The sequence below is a fragment of the Hevea brasiliensis genome, chromosome 15 (assembly GCF_030052815.1).
Source record: "Hevea brasiliensis isolate MT/VB/25A 57/8 chromosome 15, ASM3005281v1, whole genome shotgun sequence".
Lineage (NCBI taxonomy): Eukaryota > Viridiplantae > Streptophyta > Magnoliopsida > Malpighiales > Euphorbiaceae > Hevea > Hevea brasiliensis.
In genome coordinates this window covers 19,390,413-19,417,769 of record NC_079507.1, presented here as the reverse complement: position 1 = coordinate 19,417,769, position 27,357 = coordinate 19,390,413, and positions in this window count along the sequence as shown.

Here is a 27,357-nt window from a genome sequence, read left to right as displayed (position 1 = left end):
GGTGCCACGTGTCACACTGCAAAATGACCAAAATGCCCCTGTGTCTTAATTTTGAGTTCTTAACCCAAAATAATTATTTTCTTCTTCTAATTAATTTATATCAAATATAAATTAATTAATTAATCTCTATTAATTAATTTCTCATCAATTAAATTCATATTTAAACACTTTAAATATAAATTTAATTTATACTACACATCCAATAATCTAGATTTGGCTTCAAGTCATGCTAGGGACTTTGCAATTTAATTGCAAACCAAATCTATTTAATTAATCAATTAAACTCTTTAATTAATTAATTAAATCATATTTAAATAGGTGATAACTTGTGTATGTGTGTGACTTACTAGGCTCATCACTAATTGGCAATGAGACATGATATCAACTCTTAATATCATCAGAACTCTTTCTTACCATAAATGATTTCTCTAAATCATTTTATGAACCTCATAGACCATGGTTAACACCTAGCATAACATGCCATGGCCACCCAATTAGTAATAAGATTTACCTTAAATGAACCTATAATCATATGTTACCATGCACTAGAATCTCTCTTACAAAATCCCAACTCAAGCCGAGTCATGGTTTATGTCAAACTCCATTTGCTATGAATATTATGTTCTCTTTTAATTCCAGTTCTTGATTAAAAGATTTTTCTCATCAGAAACTCTTTTCTGAATAAATCTATCTGTCCTGGCCAGGAACTTGAAACATCAAGAACAATTAAATGAACATAGGATTTTAACTCTATTTACTTAGAGGAACAGATTCCATCTTGATCAACACCTACCTCCATATATAACTAGTAGGAGCCAACAGATGCCCATATACCCATACACAGTACAAGTATGAAAGCAGTATCAAACTCAAACTACCTATATACAAGATAATCGTGCTATCTCGTGTCTAAAGATTATATGCATCGATATGATTTATGACAAAACATTGACAAGAGTAAACTCCATGTGCTTGTCATAAGTGTCACTGGTTCGGCCTACTTATCATTTATAAGTGCCTATCATGTTTGTTATATGGCATGAGACTCACCATTCCATCTTATTTATATCTCATATAAATAACTTGGGAACAAACATGAATACAATCTTTCTGGATAAGTCATGTCCTTATTATGAAGTATCCTCGATTGTGAACCTATTTATGATACTTTGTGCTAGAAATATTGTCACTCATATTCTTAACAACTTAAGAATAATATTTCTAACAAAATATCAATGGACCTTTTCTATTACACATAAATATATTATGTAAACGGAAAAGTGGAAATGCCTTTTATTATTAAAAATATGTACAAGATACATACTAAATGATATGCTCTAGGGCATACTACTAACAAAAGGGACATAAAATAAAAAAGAGAAAAAGAAGAAAAGAGAAGAAGTCCCAAGATAAGTATCATGGAAGCATGCTTGGCACTATAAAAAACCAAAAACCCTGTTTTCCATGCAAAATATGAAAAAACGAACTTAGTATACTTGGATTTTATGCATACATGTTATCCTCATATTTGCATTCCCTAAAAACCTTTCATTGGCAACTAAGTCACTATCCCTGTAGCTCTATTACAACCCTTTTAAAGACCTTTTCATCTTTTAAAAAGTGCATGCTATATTAGTGGAGATAGAAAATTGAGATATGCCTATGGATTTGGAATTTAATTACTTCATCACAATTACTCACAAAAGAGGCAAATTTATGGGAGCTAGTGTTTCTCAAATCTATCCCGATAAAACAGGTTATTTATGGCTTATTAATGGTCTTGTATAGAGAAATAATTAGTCGAAACGCCATGAAATGAGGTGAAGTTCTAAACAGGTAGCTATTAGAACCCTTATGCCTTGAAAGAGGGAAATTGGAATGAAGGTTGGAGGAGTTCAATTCTATGCTTATTAAATTGTTGGTTATATTCCTAACTATCCCCTGAAATGTGTTTTAAAACAGAGTTTTGTTTTGCTTGAGGACAAGCAAAAGTTTGAGTTTGGGGGTATTTGATACACTTGAATTGTATAGATGTTTTTAGCACATTTATATACTATTTCATAGCATTTAGGCAAGTATTTTCATGCATAGTAGTTGATTTCATTAGTTTTTGTAATTTCTATTGTCAAGCCCTTAATTTCATGTTTTCTGCATCATTTTAGGTGTTTGGGTGAAGCCCCAGAGTATGAGAGTGCAAAGGAAAGCTTGGAGAAGTCAAGAAACAGAGAATTGCTGTTGATACAAAGTACAAGGGTCGTGTAAACCAAGCCCCAGACTCGTGTAACTCTCTGCCAGAAGAAAGCCAAGAGAATCAATGGAGAAACACAAGTACACGGGTCATGTAAGTAGACCCGTGTAATCGGCAGGGACCCATATAAGTCTCTGACGGGGACAAGCTTCAAGAACCTTATGGGAACAATAGTACATGGCCCGTGTAACTAGACCCGTGTAGTTGGCACAGACTCATGTAATTCTCTGTGCCAATGTAAGATTCCGCAATTCTCCTCCAGCAAGTTACATGGCCCTACATGTCGGGACCCGTGTAGTGACACACGAGCCGTGTACCTTGCGGCAGCTAGTTTTCAAACTTGAATTCGCCCTCTTATTTTCTGACTCAAATGAGACTCCTAATGCCTTTTAGACTCAAAATGACCTAACCCTAGAGCAATCACTATAAATAGAAAAGAAAACATCAGTATCAAGGGGAGAGACTGAACGAACTAACAGACAGACGCACAAGCTGCTGCTGGCTGGCTGACGCTATCTCTTTTATCTTTTGACAGCACTTTTGAGGAGTTTTCAAGGAGAGAAACATCAGTACCAAAAGTAGTTTTCCAGTTGAAGCTCCACAAGATCAAAGCTACAAACTCTCTTCAGTTCCTTCGTTTCATCTCCCTAGATAGATTTTTATTGTTTTATTTCTTCTACATGATTTTCATTTTACTGTTTTTATCTTTTATCATGATGTTTGCTGAACTCACCATGAGTGAGTAGTTTTCTTATTCTTGATTTGGGAGAGTAGCTCTTATAATTATTATTATGGATAAACACTAAGTTTTATTTATTGGATTTGAGATTCGTTTCTTGATTTAATTTCTTGTGATCTTAATGCATGCTATGTGTTGGTACCCACTTAGCCATGATTTTAGATGTTAATTGAAAGACTGAAAGGTGAAGATTAACATTAGAAAATCAAGATCTTAAACCTAGGAATTCTGACCTAGACATAGGCTGATACCTTTGTGGAACTTCAAAATTAGTCAAAAATCTTAAAGGATTTTAATTAATTTAATCGCCACGAAAGTAGGGCTTGAGTTAATTAGAATACACCCTAGGTGCTTTGAGAGAGGATTTAGGATAACTTAAGACTGATTTCCATCAAGGCAAACAATCTTCAATCCATTAAATAAATGAGGTAACATCCCTAGTAAGATTCAAGTGTGAAATCTTAATTCCAGAATTATTCCAAAATAGATTACTTTATTTTAAGTTTACCATTCTAGTGTTTAAGGTTAAAAAACTTCATTCCCTAAGTATTCGATAGCCTAGACAGTCAAAATTACTGTGTAGATTGGTACTTGCTAAACAAAATCTTCGTGTGAATGTTACTCTACTCATCACTTTATTAATTGTTAGCGATCCGTGCACTTGCGGGGTTGTAAAACAAGGCAAACAATAATCATCGAGCGTAAAGCCAAAAATGTCAAAAGTATCAAAATGGCCAAAAGTCATAACATCACTAAATGGCACTAAAGCCATGTGTAACACCCCTTACCCATCTACAGTGTAGGCAAACGAGGCATGTCACACTCGGTGCCGGAGCACCCTATCTTATCTTACTTTATTCCTAAATAATTTTTTTTCTCACCCTTTTAATTAATCATTCAATTTATTTATGAGGGAGAAACTGGTGGAGTTTCCCCTGTTGTATTGCCGTTTGGCATGTTTCTCTATTCACCTGCTTGAAATTTTCAATAATATTTTACAATAATAATCTCATCAATTATTCTCATAATCATCTTATATTTCAAATATCATCCATATATTTCAATTTCATATTCATTTCCATGCATTTCCATTCATGCACAATTTATATATAGAAATTCTCAAGTTTCATTAATTTACATTTATTTACAGACTAATTACATAAATTCATAATTTACATTATAAATAATAACTAATTCCCTATCTACATGCATTGCTGAGGAGGTGATAACCTTATACACTTCTGAAACTTCTGCAAATCTGGACTCCAAAAATCCCAGTCTAATGTCCACTGGATTTTAACTTCAGTACCTGCGTGAGGAAGCAAATCCATCACGCTAAGCATTACTGCTTAGTGGTGCAATAATATAACAAAGAAAATAATATACAATAAAGATAAAACCAAAGCAACATTTGGATGCTCAAGAATTAATTTAATTTCGTGTGAGATTACTAATATTAATTATCGGTTATCCTAATTTGTCCTTCTTTAAAAATGTTTAGTGTATAAACTTTACAATAATAATATATACAACATTCAATTATTTAACAATATTAAATTTAGTCTTAATTTATTATGAGAGATGCATTTGTAATATTTATTTATGTTCTACTTCTTTTGCAAATCTTCTTATCATTTCACTAATTTATTTCTAGGTATTTTAAATCATTGCATAGTAAATAAAATTTTAAAACTAATTCTAGTTTCTTTCTTATTCATTCATTTAATTCACATTATTCTTAACAAATTTTGCTGCCCAAGTAACTTATGACAGGCTGATTAAATTAGATAAGCGGGTCCTGGGCTCTGGGCACCACGGTGCCTCGGGCCGTCATACCATGTGATGTGAAATACGGAATGTCAACCACGTATGCTATCAGTATGGCTAAAAGCTATGATAACAGATCAGTATGGCTAAAAGCCATGATAATAGATAATTGGCCATACAAGCCATAAATACAGGCATAAAGCCTTATACAGTACTGCTAAAACAATACCCTATTGGCATGCTAATCTATCCAATCTAACACACGTGTCTAGGCAATACATGGGCACATAGTACCTTTAAGCATTAATATGTATTATTATGTCATTATTTCATTATAAGGTTCAATTACAACTGACAAAATTTTATTCTATTCCTTGTGAAAACATAAATTCCTAAATCACCATTACACATAATTCATGCATTCCTCATAATTTATACATTCATTATTCCATTCATGATAATTGCAATTCACATCGATCAATTTTCGTGTACTATTTGTACATCGAAATATTTCCCTAAGGCCCTCCATATGGGTTATTCCTTTATTTCCTAGAGTCACTAAAGTTCAAGAATTTTTAATTCACTAATTACACTATATATATTAGTACTCATAATGACTTCTTTAATTTCTTTGATTATTCCTTATGTTTTTGGGGTTACTATTCACACAATACTATTCACTCAATTTGTTGACTTTTTTCATACATAATATGTATACAAATTTTAGATACATAATTATAGCACATTTTGAGTTCTAAATTTGTTGGCATTGATTGCCAATTGCACTTCAAAGCCTCCTAGAAGTATTTTCAAAAATTTAGTTTTTGTGTCCTATGTTTACTATTACATTAGTCTAAGCTACAGTGAGAATTTGGAAAACTTTTCTTCATCAAAGTTATTCCTTTATGTGTCTTCTTTAATGCCATTTTTGAATCACTCCATTTGGAGTTTTCTAGCTCAAGTTATACTAATTTCTTTAAGGCTGGCCGGATTGCTTTCTACCCAGAATTTTTAGGCAGAATTGGTTATGGCAGTTTTGGTACCCTGACTTTGGCTCATAATTCAGATGGGTTATGGTCAAAATTTGGGTTTGTGTTCTCCATAAAAGTTGTTCTAAATTGTCTAAGCTTTTCATTGATACAAAGATCAGGTTAATTGGAAATTTCTACACTGAGTTATGACCATTTAAACAAACACTATTCATTTGATCATTTTCTAGGGACAGCTTGTGTGTTACCCGGATTGAGACAATTTTTAGGTCAACTTAAGTTGGTTTTCTCGGCAGGGTTTCTCCATGAAAAATGTGACAAATTGTCCTAGGTTTCATCTCTAGTTGGCCTCACACCAATTGGAGTAACACAACTCTACTTATGATCATAATTATGTACTGGACTCAAGGTTTAAAAATTCCTGTAAAGAAACAACACTTCCAATAGCTCAATTCCATCAACTAACAACTTCAAATTGCAACCAATACACATCAATTGGTCAAAAATTGACCTCAACATCCATAATTAAGCATCATAACATCATTTTCCTCAAATTGGTTCCAAACCCTAACTTCAAAATCATAATCTCATACTACACATGCCAATTTAACTTACTTTTCATATCTATCACCTGTCCTAAGTTAGAATTCAAGTTTAAATCTCATTAAATACATCACTTCCTCCATATACCTAGGCTGGCCAAAATTCCTCCCATGCATACATACCCAATTTTATCAATTCTTCTTGCTATTTCCCATGCTTAGAAAACAAATCCAATAATTAATCAAGAAAATAATGTAGAATAAGCACTAACCTTTTTGAAATCAAACTTGAGCTTATCAATCTCCTTTATTTCTCCTTCAAATTGCTACCTAGAGGTGTTCTAAGGTGTGAGGATCAAATTTAGTGAAGTCAAGTTAGGGTTTTATGGTGATTTAAGGTGGGAATTAAAGTTTAGAGTAGTGTAAAAATGGTGAAATTTTCTTCTCTCTCTCTCTCTCTCTCTTGGTTCGGCTGATTTGTTAGTAGTATGCCCTAGAGTATATCATTTAGTATGTATCTTATACATATTTTATTAATAAAAGGCAATTTCACTCTTCCATTTACATAATGTATTTATGTGTAATAGAAAAGGTCAATTTACATTTTGTTAGAAATTCTATTCTTAAGTTATTAAGAATATGAGTGACAGTATTTATAGCACAAAGTATCATAAATTGGTTCACAATCGAGGATACTTCACACCGGACATGACTTATCCAGAAAGATTATAATCATGTTTGTTCCTAATGTATTTATATGAGATATAAATAAGATAGAATGGTGAGTCTCATGCCTTTTTATTAAACATGATAGGCACTTATACATGATAAGTAGGCTGAACTAGTGACGCATATGACAAGCACATGGAGTTTACTCTTGTCAATGTATTGTCGTATATCATATCAGTGCATATAATCTTTAGACCTGAGATAACATAGTTATCTTATATATAGGTAGTTTGAGTTTGATACTGCTTTCATACTTGTACTGTGTATAGGTATATGGGCATGTGTTGGCTCTTACTAGTTATATATGGAGATAGGTGTTGATCAAGATAGAATCTGTTACCCTAAGTAAATAGGGATAAAATCCTATGTTTATTTGATTATTCTTGATACTTCAAGTTCCTAGCTAGGACAGCCAAATTTAGTCAGAAAAGAGTTTCTGACAAGAAAATCTAATTAATCAAGAACTGGAATTAAAAGAGAACATAATATTCATAGCAAATGGGGTTTGACATAAACCATGACTCTAGCTCGAATTGGGATTTTGTAACAGAGAGATTCTAGTGTATGATAACATATGATTATAGTTTCATTTAAGGTACTCCTTGTTATTGATTGGGTGGCCATGGCACGCTATGCTATATGTCAACCATGGTCTATAAGATGCCTAAAATGATTAAGAGAAATCATTTATGGTAAGAAAGAGTTCTGATGATATTAAGAGTTAATATCATATCTCATTGCCAATTAGTGATGAGCCTAGTAAGTCACACACATACACAAGATAATCACCAAGTAAAATGTGATTTAGTTGATTAATTAAAGAGTTTAATTAATTAATTAATTAGGTTTGGTTTGCAATAAGATTGCAAAGTCCCTAGCATGATTTGAAACCAAATCTAGGTTATTGGATGTATAGTATAAGTTAAATTTATATTTAAAGTGTTTAAATATGAATTTAATTGTGAGAAATTAATTAATAGAGATTGATTAATTAATTTATATTTGATATAAATCGATTTGAAGAGGAGAAATAATGATTTTGGGTGGAGAACTCAAAATTACGGCATAAGGGTAATTTGGTCATTTCACATGGTAACATGTGGCACCATGAGATGGTAACACATGGCATCATATAAGTTTGCCATTTGTCTTCCTATCATGCAAGGCGATCAAAGTCAAGATTAAGTCTAGCTTTGACACTTGGCTTAATATGATTAGGTCAATTAAAAATAAGATGCAATGTGGTGGTGACATGTGGCATAGGGTTTAAGTGACTTAATGACCTAATTATAAAAGGGAAAAGAAAGAAGAACAAAACACAACATTCTCTCTTCCTCAAAGTGGTGGCAACTCTTTCTCCCTCTCCTCTCTTCATCTTTTCTCATCAATTCAAAGAGAATCACTCCATTCCCTTTGAATTAAAATTGCTAGAAATTATTTCTAGTGTTCCTATACACACATACAACCTCTCTAAAGGTAAGAACCCAATTTATAATTGGTTGGCAAAGGCTTGAGAAGCAAATTGGGGGCTTCCCATTGGTGATCTTGGTGTGGACAAGCTAGAGGGACAACGCTTGGGGTCCTAGGTGCTTCCTAAAGGTGCCAATTACATCCATAGTGCATCAAAGAGGTTAGTTTTCTAACTCCTCTTTTAAACTAGAGTTTAAATAGATTAATTTGTTAATTCACAATCTTGATTGGCAAACATAGATCCTAATACATATTAAAAGTTTTTTTATATGTAATTGAGCATTGAAATTAATTAGGCACATAAGAGATGTGGTATGATGCATGTAACCCTAGAAGAAAATTTTTGAAATTTATTGCTCTAATGAACTAATTTTTATGCTTCTGCTCCTTCATGATTGGGGACGATGAAGTAGATTTCTTTTTCATTTTTTTGACTCATTTATCTCCTTTTTATTTTTTTATTAAATGGTTGTCTCCTGGTGATTGGTAGAGAGTTTTTAATGACATCATAATGATGTCATAATTTGAGTTTTATTTCATTTTCTTTTTTTTTTCTTTTCTACTCATTTTTAATTTAATTTTTAGCAATATTTATTCACATTATATGTCATATAATTTATTTACTCAATTGGATAAGTTGGTCAAAAATCATCTCTAAAGACGAAATGACCAAAATGCCCTTCGTTTAGCTTAGCGAGCTAAAATTGTCTGCACCGATTTAAAAATTTCTCTGAGCATTGTCTTGGTATTCTAGTGCCATCGAAAGCTTGATAACTCTTCACTGGAGTCCCAAAAATTAATTCACTTGGTTTTCCTATGGGTATAGGGTCAACAACTGTCCTTACAGTCACTTCTCGTTAGGTCACCTATCGCCGGAGTACCGGCTCTTTTAACCTTGGTTTAATTCATAGCTTAAATTTTTCTAAATTTTTCCTTACCATTATTTGGGTTATTTATGACTCCTCACTCTAGTTTAATTATAGTTCCAGACATTTTGACTATTTGGACTGACATTAGTATCGGAACAGTAGAGCGTATAGATTATCTAAAATGAGGGCATTACAATTTCTTTCCCTCTAACAAAAATTTCATCCTCGAAATTTACTCGATGTACGTAGTTAAAGATCTGCATTAGTGTCACCTGGACTCATATGAATGCAATGCATGTTATGTACACAATCTTATTCTATCAATCGATGCCTAGGAACTCCTAAACTGTGCTCTGATACCACTAAATGTAACACCCTTTACCCGTCCATAGTATAGGCGAGCGAGGCATGTCGCACTTGGTGCTGGAGCACCCTATCTTATCTTTATTCCTAAATAATTTTTTTGTCTCGCCCTTTTAATTAATGATTCAATTTATTTATGAGGGAGAAACTGGCGGAGTTTCCCCTAATGTATTGCCGTTTGGCGTATTTCACTATTCACCTGCTTGAAATGTTTAATAATATTTTACAATAAAAATCTCATTAATTATTCTCATAATCATCTCATATTTCAAATATCATCCATATGTTTCAATTTCATATTCACTTCCATGCATTTCCATTCATGCATAATTTATATATAGAAATTCTCAAGTTTTATTAATTTACATGATTTACAGACTGATTACATAAACTCATAATTTACATTACAAATAATAACTAATTCCCTATCTACATGCATTGCTGAGGAGGCAACAACCTTATACACTTCTGACACTTTGGCAGATCTGGACTCCAAAAATTCCAGTCTAATGTCCACTAGCTTTTAGCTTCAGTACCTGCGCGAGGAAACATGTCACACCCTACCCCTCTGTAAGGCATGACATGATCCCGTAGTATACCTAATGAATTACCAACTTTGTTTACTGATAACCCATTAAATACACTACAAGGGATTTTAAAACTTTTCTTACTTCTTTTTACAGTGGTGAGCACTATTTACAGGTGTTAAAAACTTTTTTGAACTGAAGTGAAACAGCTAACACATTTGAATTATTAGTAATTTCTATAAAAATTTTGGCGAAGTGCCATCTATATTTTGAATAAAGCAGTTCTTCAAAAACCTGTAAAAAGCACTTTAAATATATTTCTCAATCTCAAACTCCAACATTTAATCAACACAATATGTTTCTCAACTCAAAACCACAATAGTTTTTAAATATTTCCAAAGGCTGAGATAAAAGAAATATAGTATAAATTTTACAAGCCCAAAATAATTTACAATTTATTTTACAACTTCAATGTATAATTTTAATTTACAACTGCTCAAAACCAAGAACACTGTATACATACAGTGATCATACATTATAATACAAAATGCAAAATATGGTATACTCAATATACCCGATGATCTCTCACTGAAGTACTAGCAGCCTAGTCTGCTGCCCTGTCAGTCTATCTACCTGCAACAGCAATGAAAAGCTATCGCTAAGTAAAATTTACTCAGTGGTGCACAATAATAATTTGAAATGCGATACATAAATCTTTTATTGACAATTCACACATCAAATAGTTCACAATTCCATTTTACAATTTACAAAGTTCATATAACACAAATTTGATCAAATAACTGAATAATACAGTTTTGCCAATCAATAATACCATTTGATCAAATAACTGAATAATAAAGTTTTGCCAATCAATAACGCAATTTGATCAAATAACTGAATAATACCGTTTTGCAAATCAATAACACAATTTAAATGATGCACAATTATATTTCACAAATTATCAAAACTCATTATAGAAAAATTTTGGCTCAAATAATTTAATAAACACAGTGTTGCCAATTCATACACAACGAAAGCCATGACACAAAATTTTTTATCAATGCCATGTTGTACACCATGACAAAGCAATCTACAACCCCACTAATCGAAATCAACGAGGGAGGTGGCTAGCTAGCTAATGAGTACTCATCCGATCTACAACCTCAACTGGTAAACCAGAGAGGGAGGAAAATAGTCACACTCACCCCAGACTGATAATCAAAGAGGGAGGAATATAATCACACTCACCCCATAAATAGAGAAGGAACATAGTAACAGTGTCATGCCAAGTGTGAATCAAAGCAATTCCAAATCACAATATTTAAATATTTCATACAAACCACAAATCATATTTATCTCAAAATTTCCATTTGCAAAGTAGGCAACACAATAATTTCCAACTAAGATTCTCAAAGCCAAAACAATAAAAAATTATTCATAACTCATTTCTTCAAATAAATTTTCTAGTAAAAGCAGTGAATATAAAAAGTATTATGCACAGACACAATTTAAAACTATAATATTCAAATAAATCTTTAAGTAGAAAATAAAAAATCAAAATTATTGTGCACAAACACAATTTAAAACAATAACATACAAATAATCATAGTTTATTTCAATTGAAAAATTCCAAAGAAATAACTATTGTGTACAAACACAATTTAAAACAATAACATACAATTAATCATAATTTATTTCAATTGAAAAATTCAAAAGAAATAATTATTGTGCAAAAACCTCTAATAACTGTCTCTTGGCTCTGACTCAGTGTTTCCTTCCCTTCTCTAAGTCTTTGCTAACTGAGAAACACAATTTGAAGTGTTTCAGTACTCATTTAAACTGTCTCTAACGATAATACTTAATAATTAATTCATTGAGTTCTATTATTTCCTTAGTTAACCTAAGATGTCGACCCTCGATGCATTCTAGGTGAATTAGGTTTTAATGTTACCAATATGTCACATTTATAGCCTTTTAGGGTTGGTACATGTTACCCAATTCATTTCCATGTATAGTGCAATTTGTTGGATTCCAATATACTAATTTGACCTAACCGGATGACCTAGTTCCCTCGATTTTCGGGTTTCGGTCAAAACTACAAACTTGTAGATCTATGTCTTATTGCACGTGGGACAAAATTTCAGGTCATTCTGAGTTATGTAGACCAAGTTATGGTCATTTTACTATTGCTGGTCAAAATGCATCAAAATTGGTCACTTTAGGTCATTTTAGGTTATTTTAGGTTCGGCCAGTTTTTGGACCCGAATTTGTGCAAGCTATTTGACTTGCTTATGGTCATTTTTGAGCTTTGGTGTCCTCATAAGACTTGTAGATATATGTCTCAACTATTCATGGTAAAAATTTCAGGCCAATTGGACTTGTTTTGAGTGAGTTATGGCAAAAACACTAACTACTGCCCAAATAGTCAATTTTCAGGCCTTAAATGCACTAATCCGGATTTGGTCATTTTTCAAGTTACCTTACAAGCAGAATTTTGGTAAGCTTCCTTCATGAAAGTTGGCACTTTTTGTGCCTAGTTTCACCTCCAATTAGTCTCATACCAATTGGAGCCACACACTTAAGGTTCTAGGACAAAATGCACACTGCCCTATAACAACACTCTTCATTACATACCAAATACACTTTTAACACTTACCAAGTTGCACATTCATGCTATTTATGTTTTGTACCATAACACAAACACATTTCACAACACATTGTTGGTCATTTTGGCAGCTTATAATCACACTCAATATGCACCATATAGTACAGAATTTTTCAAGTTTAAATTACAAACAATTCAATCACCTAACCTATCTCATTTACATGTCCAACCTCACACTTTCATACATATACACAAGCTGCCATAACAAGTACCACAATTCAACATTAATATTCCATAAACCAAACATGAAATAACATTTTTATGGTTCACCTGTCAAGCTGCCGATTCATACACCTCTCTCCATTAATTTCCAAGCTTCCAAATTCAAGTACACATTCACATATACTTAGTATACATCACCCAAATTAATTCTTACATACATAAACACTTAATCAACCCTTTAATCTACCATTTACAAGCAAGAATAAATTGTCCTTAAGGAGTTTCCATGGCTGCCAAAAGTACACATCTTCCTTTAAGCATCAAATCTCAAAAATCTCTCCACAATTCAAGTACCCATAACATCCTTACAAACTTTAATGAAGTAATAATAAAAAACACATACTTACCACTTAGGAATCTCTTCAAAAGCTCTCCAAAACTTGGTGTTTTTGTTGCCTATCTACTGCCCAAGGTGCATGGACAACTTTTAATGAAGGAAAGTTTCAAGAAAGGAGCTTGGATCACACTTGCATGGAACTTTCAAGCCATGCGGCAATGGAGGTTTGTTCTTCTTAGTTTCGGCTAAAATTGAGCGGTTGAAGATGAAGATGAGTATTCTGCCCAAAATGATGAGTTAGTGGTCCACTTTGATGGGTTAGTGGAGCACTAAGTTAAAATTAAATATTAGTTTAATCTAAGGTTTCATTTTCCCACATTAAGCTTCTCATTTTTGCTATTTACATTAAGTACCACTAATTTAATTTTTCATGACATTTTTCAAGTGTAATATCATATATTTTTAGTGGACATTGAGGTCAAAAGACAACATAGGGTGTCAAATGACCACAATGCCCCTGTTCAGGTTACATTCTCGATTTTTCGGTAACACCGGATTTTGTACATTTTTCGATTTCTCACTTTCCTTTGTGCTAATTAATTAATTTTTCTTTGATATTTCTAATGATATTTATACTTCAATAGGTCTTAAAAATATTTTTCAGGGTTCTTCGCGGTCCAGGGCTAGTCAACGGTCCACGTTGCGACTTTCCAATGTGGTCACCCATCGCTAGGGTTCTCGGCTCGTTTAACTTGGTTACATTTCATTGCTATTATTTTTCCTTTGTTTTTCTTGTATTTTCTTTTCTTGTATTTCATTATTTTATGTCTCCTCATCAATATCTAAGTGTAGTTCTAGGCATCCTAGCTGTCTGGACAACACTGGTCACAGGAACAGTAGAACGCACTACCGAACATAGGGGTGTTACAAAACAAATCCATCGCACTAAGCATTGCTGCTTAGTGGTGCAATAATATAACAAAGAAAATAATATACAATAAAGATAAAACCGAAGCAACATTTGGATGCTCAATAATTAAATTAATTTCGTGTGAGATTACTAATATTAATTATCAGTTATCCTAATTTGTCCTTCTTCGAAAATGCTTAGTGTATAAACTTTATAGTAATAATATATACAATATTCAATTATTTAACGATATTAAATTTAGTCTTAATTTATTATGAGAGACGCATTTGTAATATTTATTTACGTTCTACTTCTTTTGTAAATCTTCTTATCATTTCACTAATTTATTTCTAGGTATTTTAAATCATTGCATAGTAAATAAAATTTTAAAACTAATTCTAGTTTCTTTCTTATTCATTCATTTAATTCACATTATTCTTAACAAATTTCACTACCCAAGTAACTTATGACAGATTGACTAAACTGAATAAGTAGGTCCTAGGCACTAGGCACCGCGGTGCTTCAGCCCGTTATACCTTGGGATATGAAATACGAAACTTCAACCACGTATGCAATCAGTATGGCTAAAAGCCATGATAACAGATAATCGGTATACAAGTTATAAATACAGGCATAAAGCCTTACGCAGTACTGCTAAAACAATACCCTATTGGCATGCCAATCTATCCAATCTGACACACGTGTCTAGGCAATACATGGGCACATAGTACCATTAAGCATTAATATGTATTATTATGTCATTATTTCATTATAAGTTTCAATTACAATTGATAAAATTTTATTCTATTCATAGTGAAAACATAAATTCCCAAATCACTATTACACATAATTCATACATTCCTCGTAATTTATACATTCATTATTCCATTCATGATAATTACAATTCACATCGATTAATTTTCATGTACTATTTGTACATCGAAATATTTTCCTCAGGCCCTCCATATGGGTTATTCCTTTATGTCCTAGAGTTACTAAAGTTTAAGAATTTTTAATTCACTAATTACACTATATATATTAGTACTCATAATGGCTTCTTTAATTTCTTTTATTATTCCTTATGTTTTTGGAGTTACTATTCACAAATTGCTATTCACTCAATTTGTTGACTTTTTCATACATAATATGTATACAAATTTTAGATAAATAATTATACTACATTTTGAGTTCTAAATTTGTTGGCATTGATTGCCAATTGCACTTTAAAGCCTCCTAGAAGTATTTTCAAAAATTCAGTTTTTGTGTCCTATATTTAATGTTCTATAGGTCTAAGCTACAGTGAGAGTTTGGCAAATGTTTCTTCATCAAAGTTGTTCCTTTATGTGTCTTCTTTAATTCTCTTTTTGAATTACTCCATTTAGAGTTTTCTAGCTCAGGTTATGCTAATTTCTTTAGGGCTGGCCGGATTACTTTCTACCCAGAATTTCTGGGCAGAATTAGTTATGGCAGTTTTGGTACCCTAACTTTGGCTAGCAATTCAGATGGGTTATGGTCAGAATTTGGTTTGTGTTCTTCATGAAAATTGTTCTAAATTGTCTAAGCTTTTCATTGATATAAAGATCAGGTCAATTGGAAATTTTTACACTGAGTTATGACCATTTGAACAAACACTGTTCATTTGGTCATTTTCCAGGGACAGCTTGTGTGCTACCCAGATTTAGGCAATTTTTAGGTCAACTTAAGTTAGTTTTCTGATTAGGCTTTCTTCATGAAATATGTGGCAAATTGTCCTAGGTTTTATCTCCAATTGGCCTTATACCATTTGGAGTAACACAACTCTACTTATGACCATAATTATGTACTGGACTCAAGGTTCAAAAATTCCTGTAAAGAAACAATACTTCCAATAGCTCAATTCCATCAACCACCAACTTCAAAGTGCAAACAACACACATCAATTGGTCAAAAATTGAGCTCAACATCCACAATTAAGCATCATAACATCATTTCCCCCAAATTGGTTCCAAAACCTAACTTCAAAATCATAATCTCATACTACACATGCAAATTTAACTTACTTTTCATATCTAGCACCTCTCCTAAGTTAGAATTCAAGTTTAAATCTCATTAAACACATCACTTCCTCCATATACCTAGGCTGGCTGAAATTCCTCCCATGCATACATACCCAATTTTATCAATTCTTCTTGCTATTTCCCATGCTTAGAAGCCAAATCCAAGAATTAATTAAGAAAATAATGTAGAATAAGCACTAACCTTTTTGAAACCATACTTGAGCTTGTCAATCTCCATTATTTCTCCTTCAAATTGCTGTCTAAAGGTGTTCTAAGGTGTGAGGATCAAATTTAGTGAAGTCAAGTTAGGGTTTTATGGTGATTTAAGGTGGGAATTAAAGCTTAGAGTAGTGTAAAAATGGTGAAATTTTCTTTTCTCTCTCTCTCTCTCTTGGTTCGATTGATTAGGGAAGATGAAGCTGATTTATTTTTCATTTTTTTGACTCATCCTTTTTATTTGTGTATTAAATGGTTGTCCCATGATGATTGGTGGAGAGTTTTTAATGATATCATAATGATGTCATAATTTTAGTTTTATTTCATTTTCTTTTCTTTTCTTTTCTACTCATTTTTAATTTAATTTTTAGCAATATTTATTCACATTTTATGTCATATAATTTATTTACTCAATTGGACAAGTTGGTCAAAAATCATCTCTGAAGATGAAATGACCAAAATGCCCTCCGTTTAGCTTAACGAGCTAAAATTGTCTATACTGATTGAAAAATTTCTCTGAGCATTTTCTTGGCATTCTAGTGCCATCGAAAGCTCAATAACTCTTCACTGGAGTCCCAAAAATTAATTCACTGGGTTTCCCTATGGGTATAGGGTCGACAACTATCTTTACAGCCACTTCCCATTAGGTCACTCATTATCGGAGCACTGGCTCATTCAACCTTGGTGTATTTCATAGATTAAATTTTTCTAAATTTGTCCTTACCATTATTTGGGTTATTTATGACTCTTCACTCTAGTTTAATTATAGTTCTAGGCATTCTGGCTGTCCGGATCGACATTAGTCACCAGAACAGTATAACGTATGGATTATCTAAAATGAGGGAGTTACACCATGAATCTTGAAATGGCATAAAGCCATATGAAGTACTGCTATCGGAACCCTATTGGCATACCAACCTCTCCAAACCAATCATTTTAGGCATACTAGGGCATAGTAACAAAGTTGATTTTTTTTTTTTTTTTGTTCTTTGCACTTAGTGTTTGGTAGTTACTATTCACCTTACTATTCATACATAAATGTTGACTTTTTCATAAATAATAGATATGCAAGTTCTAATTACACTATAATACCAAATTTTGGATGTTCCATTTGTTGGCATTAGTTGCCAAACTCAATTCAAGGCTCATTAGAAGTTATTTCAAATTTTCAAATTTCATTACTTATGTTTACTATTCTATTGAATCAATCTACAGTGAGAATTTTGCTAAACTTTCTCCATCAAAGTTGTTCTTTAATGTGTCTTATTTAATTCCCTTTTTGAATCACTCCATTTAGAGTTTTGTAGCTCAAGTTATGGCATTTTTACCATAACTGGCCGAATTGGTCCATTCCCAGAATTTATGGGCAAATTTGGTTTTGGAGGTTTTGGTGTCCTAAATTTGGCTAGCAATTTAAATTGGTTATGATCAGAATTTGGGTTTCTATTCTTCATGAAAGTTGTTCTACATTGTCTAAGATTTCCATGGGTTCAAAAATCAGGTAATTTGGACCTCTCTACACAAAGTTATGGCCATATGAACAAACACTGTTCATTTGGTCATTTTCCAGGTCCAGAAATGGGATACTCGGATTTAGGCAAATTTTAGGTCACTTTAAGTTCATTTTCTGGGTAGGGTCTCTTAATAAAAAATGTAGAATTATGTCCCTAGCTTCACCTCCAATTAGCCTTACATCAATTAAAGTTTCAAGTTATGGCTACCCAAACACACTGGACTCTAGTCCAGAATTTCCAACTCCTAGGGCAGCTCACCCAATTCAATATTCAATGCCACATTTAATCCCAAATTAAGGTCAAACCATGCAAATGGTCACTAATTAACCTTAAGAACACTAATTTACCATCAATTTGGCAAAACCCTAATTTGTATTCAAAACCCTAACTTATAAATTTTGCAAATCTCGTGTAACACATGTACATCATCATCTAACTCAATATACACATCATAAACCTCTTCTCGGCAATTTAATTCAATCAAATTATCAATTTCCTACCTCCCCCCCATGACTGCCAAAATTCCTTGTCTAGCATACATCTATCAATTTCCCCATTTATCATTAATTTCTATTTTAAATCACTTTGTTTCCACTATTAGAAAGAAAAAGAACAAGAGTTTGGCACTAACCTTAGTAGGCTAGAATTTTCTCTTAATCAAAATTCAATTTTTCTTCACTTTCTTAGCAGCCAAATACTTCTCCATGCTGTGGGTTCAATTTTTAATGAAGGGAGTTATGGGTTTTGGTGTGAGATTAGGGAGGAATTCAAGCTCAAAAATTGAAGAACAATGGAAGAGGAAGGGACTTGGGTTTTGGCTGGTTTGGAATGGGAAGAGGATGACTGAATTTTCTTTGATTTTTATCTCTTTTTAATTGTTTTATAAGTGCTTGTTTCATGTTAATTGGTTAGGGGTTTTTAATTGCATCATCCTAGCATCTTGCATATGTCATAATTAAATTTTAAATTTCATTTTGTTTTCTTTTTCTTTCTTCTTTCTTTACTCAATTTTAATTAATTTTTAGCAATATTTATTCACATTTTAAGTCGTAAATCTCACTTACTTGAATGGACAAGTTGGTCAAAAATCATCTCTGAAGATGAAATGACCAAAATGCCCTTCGTTTTGCTTAACGAGCTAAAATTGTCTGTATCGATTTAAAAAATTTTCTCAACATTTTCTTGGTATTCTACTAAGCTTCAATAACTCTTCTCTGGAGTCCCAAAAATTATTTCATAGGGTTTCCCCATGGGTCTAAGGTCGGGAACTATCTTTATAGCCGCTTCGCATTAGGGTTACCCATTGTTGTAGCTCTGGCTCATTTAACCTTATTGCATTTCATTTCTAAAATTTTTTCTCGATTTTCTTACCATTATTTAGGTTATTTATGACTCCTCACTCTAGTTTACATATAGTTCTAGACATTCTGGCTATCCGGACAGACATTAGTCACTGGAATAGTTGAATGTATAGACTAGCTAAAGTGAGGGGGTTACAATTCTTTCCCTTTAAATAAAATTTTATCCTGAAAATTTACCTAATGTAAATGGTCTAGGAATCTATTACCTCCTTACTTCTCCACTTCCTTATGTTGCCTCATCAATGTTTGGGTCTGGTTCCTCCCGAGCTTCCATGGCATATACCCGTGGTGCTACTCTAGCTTCGGGCCTTTTGACTGTCTCAGAAATAGTCTTCTATGAAATATCAGCCGTCTCTGCTCTACCAGTTCTTCTACCCCTTTGCATTATGGGGGTAAGTATATCAGCTTGTGCTAGAGCTATTGAACCACTCCTCTTGGGGAAATCTCTTATTAAATGATCCGTAGCCCCACACTTGAAACACCCTCTAGTTAACAGTCGACACTCCCCTCTATGTCTCTTACCACAGTGTGTACATTCTGGCATTGGGGCTGATCCTGTTATTACCGTGCCCGAGGAGCTAGCTATAGATATCCCAAACTGGCCTCTCTGGCCTTGTGTCTAGTCTTGTGAACCCTTAAACTTCTTGCTATCAATCGGTATACTTGACTGCCCTGGTCCAACTTCCCTCTTATGCTGCCTATCTTTCCTGCTCTGTTCACTAATTCTGACCCTTTCTACTTTTAATGCAGCTTCAACTAATTTTATGAAGTTTATAATCCCTAAAGCTATTATCATGAGTTTGATATTGTCATTTAACCCTTCTTTAAACCTTCTGCACCTTTCAGCTTTAGTAGGTACTATCTCTGTCCCGTATTTGCTCAACCTCACAAATTTCCATTCATACTCTCATACTGACATTTGTCCCTACCTTAGGTTGATAAATTTTCTTCTCCTCTCTTCCATATGCACATTGCCGGCATATTTCTTTCTAAACTCCATAAGAAAGAGCTCCCATGTGATTTGTTATGGCTGCATGTCCCTGGATGCTGTGTCTCACCATTGGTAAGCATCATCCTAAAGTAGGGACACAATGCCCTCTAGGTTCTACTCTGGGGTGCAGTAAAGTTGTCTCATTACCCTCTCTGTTCTATCTAGCCAGTTTTTGCCTGCCATGGGGTCATCTTCCTTCTTTCCCAGAAAGTCCACAACCCCATAATTTCTCAATTTCTCCAAATGGGACTTCTGTAGTGGTGGCAGAGGTTGCAACTGTGGTTGTGGTGGTGGGATAGCCTCCATCATCTATCTATAGAATTTGGTCATTTGTTGAAATAAGGCAAACTAAGATTGGCTAGGTGCCTCTGGTGCTGGTGGAGCAGGTTGTTGCATTTTAAAATTATTGGCATTGGTTGCCAATACCATTTCAAGCTTAGTGTTGGTTATTTATAATTTTCAGATTTCAAGCACTAAGTTTTCTATTCCATTGGTCATGTGTACAGTAGGAATTTGACAAAATTCTCTCCATGAAAGTTGTTCCTTTATGTGTCATCTTTAATTCCCTTTTTGAATCACTCCATTTGGAGTTTTGTAGCTCAAGTTATGGCCATTTTACCATAACTGGCCAGATTACCTTTTCCCAAAATTTATGAGCAATCCTGGTTCTACTAGATTTGGTAGCTCAAATTTGGTTAGCAATTTCGTTTGGTTAAGTCTAGAATTTGAGTTTGTGTTCTGCATGAAAATTGTTCTAAATTGTCTAAGCGTTTCATTGATATAAATTTTAGGTCAATTGGACCTTTCGACACTGAGTTATGAGCAAATGAATGAATACTGTTCATTTGGTCATTTTGCCCAGACAGAATGTGTGTTACCCAGATTTGGTCAATTTTTAGGTTAGTCTATTGTGGTTTTCTGGGCAGGGTTTCTTCATCAACGTTGTGCCATTATGTATCTAATTTCATGTCTAATAGGCCCTGTACCAATTGAACCTACACAACTCAAGTTACAGTTGCCCAAACCTGCTGGACTCACATCCAGCCCTGCAGGTCACTAAAGGCAGCATATCTAACCTCAATTCCATTGGCACAAATCACTTCAATTCCTCATCAAATATAACCAAATGGTCACTAATTGACCATTACATCTTTAATTTATGTTTAATTGCATCAACCTCCAAATTTGAGTGTCAAAACCCTAATACATCTTACTCCTAATTGTTGTACTAATCATATAATTCATACTAGGGGCAGCTAATATGTCACTTTAAATCAAGAAATTCACCTAACCCTAACTCATTTCAAGGCTAGCCGAAATTCCATGGAACATAATCATGCATATTTTATTCATTTTTCATCAAGTTTTCAACTTAACTTAAATTCATGCTTAGAAGGAAGTAAGAGTAAAGAATATAGCACTAACCTCGTTGGTATTTTCTAAGCTTGTTCACACCTCACTTTCTTTCACTTTCTCTTCTTCTTCTTCTAATTGCCGCCCAAGTCTTGCTCTAGTGGTAAGGGTAATTTTTAGTAGAGAGAGGGTGAGGTTTTTAGGTGAATTGGAGTGGATTTTAAAGCTTAATGAAGCTTTAATGGTGGATTAGGGTTGGAGAGGGATATTGGCTGGTTAGAGGTAAGGGAAGACAACATTTTTTTTTGTTAATTTTCTGCCCATTTATCTCTTTTAATGGGTTTTATAAATATGTGTCACAATGTGATTGGGTGGAGAGTTTTTAATGACCTCATAATGAGGTCATAAATCCCATTTAACTCATTTTCTTTTCTTTTCTTTTCCAATCATTTCAATTAAATTTTTAGTACTATTTATTTATATTTTATATTATAATAATTATTTATGTAACTGGACAAGTTGGCTAAAAATCATCTCTGAAGACGAAATGACCAAAATGCCCTTCATTTTGCTTAATAGACTAAAATTGTCTGTATTAATCTAAAAATTTTTTAAGCATTTGCTTGGCATTATAATTCCATCGAAACCTCAATGACTCTTCTCTAGAGTCCCCAAAATTATTTCACTAATTTTCCCCTGGGTTTAGGGCTTCTAGTTGTAAAAATAGCAACTTCCCGTTAAGTTACCCATCGCTAGGGCACCGGCTCATTTAACTTGGTTGTATTTTATTTCTAAAATTTTTCTTAGATTTTTTTTACTATTATTTGAGTTATTTATGACTTCTCACTCTAGTCTAGATATAGTTCCAGACATTCTAGCTGTCCGAACCGACACCAGTCACTGAAATAGTAGAATGTATGGACTGGCAATAGTGAGGGTGTTATACAAATTGGTACAAGGCCAATTGGGGGTGAAACATGACACATAATGCAACATTTTTTATGAAGAAACCATGCCCAGAAAACCACAATAGAATGGCCTAAAAATTGACCTAATCCGGGTAACACACATTCTGCCCTGGGAAATTGACCAAATAAACAGTGTTTGTTCATTTAGTCATAACTCAGTGTAGAAAAGTCTAATCAACCTGAATTTTATATCAATGGAAAGCTTAAACAATTTAGGACAACTTTCATAAAGAACACAACTCCAAATTCTGACCAGAACTTAATAAAATAACCCACCAAAGCTGCCAGAATGGGATTCTGCCCATAAATTCTGGGTAGATACCAATCCGGCCAGCCTTGCTAAAATTAGCATATCTTGAGTTAGAAAACTCCAAATAGAGTGATTCAAAAAGGAATTAAAGAAGATACATAAATGAACAACTTTCATGAAGAGAATTTTGTCAAATTTCCACTGTAGCAATGACTAATGGAATAGAAAACTTAAGGCATAAAATCTGAAAATTTTAAATAATAAACAACAAGCTTTGAAATGGTATTGGCAACCAATGCCAATAATTTTAGAATACAAAATGTGGTATATTGGTGATATTAGGACTAATATACCTATTGTCTATGAAAAAGTCAACATTTTAGTTGACTAATGAGATGAATAGTAACTATTGAACTTCAATTACAAAGAATTTCATATTTAAAATTGTAATATACCCTAGTAGGCCTAGTGTGATTGGTTTGGATAGGTTGGCATGCCAATAGGGTTCTGATAGCAGTACTGCATATGGCATCATGCCATTCTGTGATTTATGGCTTATGCCATTGGCACCACTAAGCAGTAATGCTTAGCGCATTGCTTTTGCCATGCGTAGGTACTCGAGATATGGAGCATGAGCCTAGTAGACCCCAGACTGGATGAGAGTCAGATTTGCTAGTGTCCTGTGTCACCTCTCATTTGCAGTGTATTTTGGTAGGGCACTAGGATTCTCTTTTGTATTTTTGTCAATTGTATTTTGTATTTAGATTTTCATGTTATCATGTAAATTATAAACACTTGTATTATTTGGTATTGTAAATTAATGAAATTAAGTATTGCCTTCATAAATTTGAGTTCAAATTTAATTATGTATGATATGAATTGAATGAATGAAAATTGATGAGAAATTGTTGAGAAATGTTGAGATGATATTGATTATTTGGAGTTGAGAATGATTGGAAAAATATTTGGAAGTGTTTTCCATAGGTTCCGAATAACTGTTTTCTCCATTTTAACCCGCACTCTGCTGGATTTTCTGTAAAATTTTCGGAACCTCAAATTAATTTAAAATTTTAATAAATGATGTAAAGGATGTCAATTTCAAAAATTTCACTTAGTGACCCAAAATTAAATAAATTAAGAAATGATAAATATCAATAAGATAATATATGGTGCTCCAGCACACTATGTGGCATATCTTGCTTGGCTACACTGTAGATGGGTAAGGGGTGTCACAGTGTATGTTTATTTTTCATTTTTATTTTTATATAATGATCTTTAATGAATTTAATGATGGATATTGCTCTATTCTATTTTCATTCACTTGTAAAAAAACTACATAGGAATTCATCATTCACGGTATAGAAATATTTAATTATATTTTGACTTGCAATTTAAAAAGTAAAGCCAAAAAGCAGAGATTGAGGTAACAAGTAGGGTTTCTCCTGATTCATTGGTTATTTTAGAAACTTTGAGAAAACATGACAAAGTTTTTGTATGTTATGATATATATTGCTTTTAATTGTAAAATCTCAATACATTGACTTGCTATATGTAGAATATTTGTTGTCTTTAATCTTGTTACAAGTGTTGGTACCAGTATTTTTGCTACTTTGTTAGGGCATCTGCCATCTGACTAGTATGTTAATGTGATTAATTCAAATAATAGTTTTCCTATTATGAGGATAGTGGAACTTATGGCAAGCAACTCATTTTTATTTTTTATTTTTTTCCCTTGATCTTTTGCTGCTTTGGAGCTGATCATGTCGAGATGTTGAATCATATAAATTTTCAGCTATATGATTTCATTAAAAGAGTTGCTTCATTTTTTGAGTCATTTATTGTGGAAAAGAAATGCAGGATTTATGTTTTGAACCAATTAATGAATGAATGAATTTCAACAGAGGTAAGTCACTCCATTTCTGTCCTTTTTTTCTTCCTATTTTATTCATTAATCTTTCACAAATATTTTATTAGTCTTTTAATCTCTACTTTCGCAAAGTTGGTCCATTACCTTTTGTTATTGACTTTAATGCATTGGTAGGAAGTTTATCATGTGCATGGATTTGACATGGAAATGGAAAATACCAAATACCAAGCTATGCTTTTATTAATTTATTTAATTATTACATTAACCTGAATATTCTAATGTTACAATTCAATTGCTTCAAAAATTTGTTATATATGCCCCACTCATTACTCATATTTTCATCCCCATCCCCACCATGTACCATGATTTCATCATTGAAACTTTTCCAACTATATCCCCATTGACCCCACAACTATGAGAATATCAAGTTAATTTCTTTAATTATATGTATATTGTGCAACCCTTTTCCTGTTATTAGTCTTTTCTTTTTATTTTGTGCATGAGTTATACACATGACAAGGCTTTTTTTTTTCTTTATTTGTTTAATTATGTGCACATGAGACTCATTACTATGTACAATGGAGAATAGTCCAAAATTGGCATGTCAATTGTATGGCTTTATCACTACCTTTTGTCTGTTACAAAGGATTTTAGACAAACCATATTTGCATTTAATTTGATTGGTTCTTAATAAATTTGTTCTTTTCTATTAGAAAATTTAACTACTTGATTTCTTTTTTTTTTTTTAAATCATTCATGGCCTTGATTGTGATGGGTTGTGAATGAATTTTCACCACTAATGCGTAATATGGATGCAAGCCGTCTTTGCTTTTAATAGTAGAGTGGGGCTTACGGGGACTAAAATTGGATTGGTTTTGAGGTTTACTTATAAACAATTTAATAAGCAAAAATAAAATGCTTTTGTTTTTAGCAAGCAGTGATTCTTAGTATGATTGATCATTGTATATAAACTGTTTGTGTAACACCTCTTACCTGATCTACACTATAGCCAAGCAAGGAATGTCATATTCTATGCCGAAGCATCTTACTTATCTTGTTTTATTCATTATTAACTTTTAATTCCATTATTATTTAAATCATAATATTCAAATGAAAAACTGCCAGAGTTTTCCTTGTTTTATTAGTATTTACCTTGTTAAACAGTCACCTGTTTAAATAATTTCATATCAAGTCTCAATTTTCAACATCATTCTATGTCATAATCACATTCTACAATATTCACATTCATTATCCCATACATGAAAATTTTCCCATTTCATTGATTTACAAAAATATACATAATTGATTTTCATAAATGTATTAATTATTACACAATTTAAAATTTACATTGCAAATTTGATATTTAATTACAATGTAAAATAACAAAATACTATGGCTTGGTGGACCCAACCAAAATGCAATGCTGAGGTGACAACACTACTGCAAATCAGATCTCTAAATCCCAGTATGACGTCTATTGGGCCTTATCTCCAGTACCTACGTGAGGAAAATCCATCGCGCTAAACATATTGCTTAGTGATGCAATAATAAAATAAAAATAAATAAAACTAAACAAATAAAATAATTAATTTAGGTTGAAGTCTCATAAGAGATGAATTTCCAATTAATTATGATATCTTTTCACATTTTATAAATCTTTAGTATCAATTTGTTTAATTGGGATGTTTCCCATCATTTATTTAATATCAAACTTCTTAACTCTTTTCAATGCCTAAGTAACCTATAACAAATTGATTAGACTGGATACATGGGTTTTACTAATATTAGGTACTAGGTACCTCGGGCCGTCACATTCTTGGACACAATGTCTATCAGGTGTGCAACAGAATGGCATAAAAGCCATAATATCAGGTATGTATCAGAATGGCTTAGAAGCCATAAGCACAGAATGGCATAAAAGCCATGATCACAGAATGGCACAAAGCCATAGGCAGTATTGCTAAATCTATCCCTTCTTGGCATGCCAATCTATCCAACCCATACACAAATGTCTAGGCATACATGGGCAATTTAACATCAGTAAGTATTCATTAACCTCATTAAGTTATCACATGTATTATTCATTTCACATAGCATCATCATTCCATTCATAGTGGGAACAGAAGTCCCAATTACATATTTACATGGCTTATGTGATCATCAAACCATTTATGTTAAATACAATTCATAATTCAAATCAATTCGTGAAAGTTTTAAGAATTCCAGAATTGATGTCTTAACTTCCCTTAGAAATTTGGCCACACTTTCTTCATAAAAGTTATTCCTTTATGTCTAAGCTTTAATTCCATTTTTGAATCATTCAATTTGAAGTTTTGTAGCTTTAGTTATGGTCAAACACTAAGGACTGCTCTTGGGTATTGAACCCCGTACCTTCCTAATTTTCCAAAACTTCACCAAATTTTGCAATTAATATCCGAACACCTTAGGCTTAGAATTGACATCAGGTCCCTAAAACAATGTTTT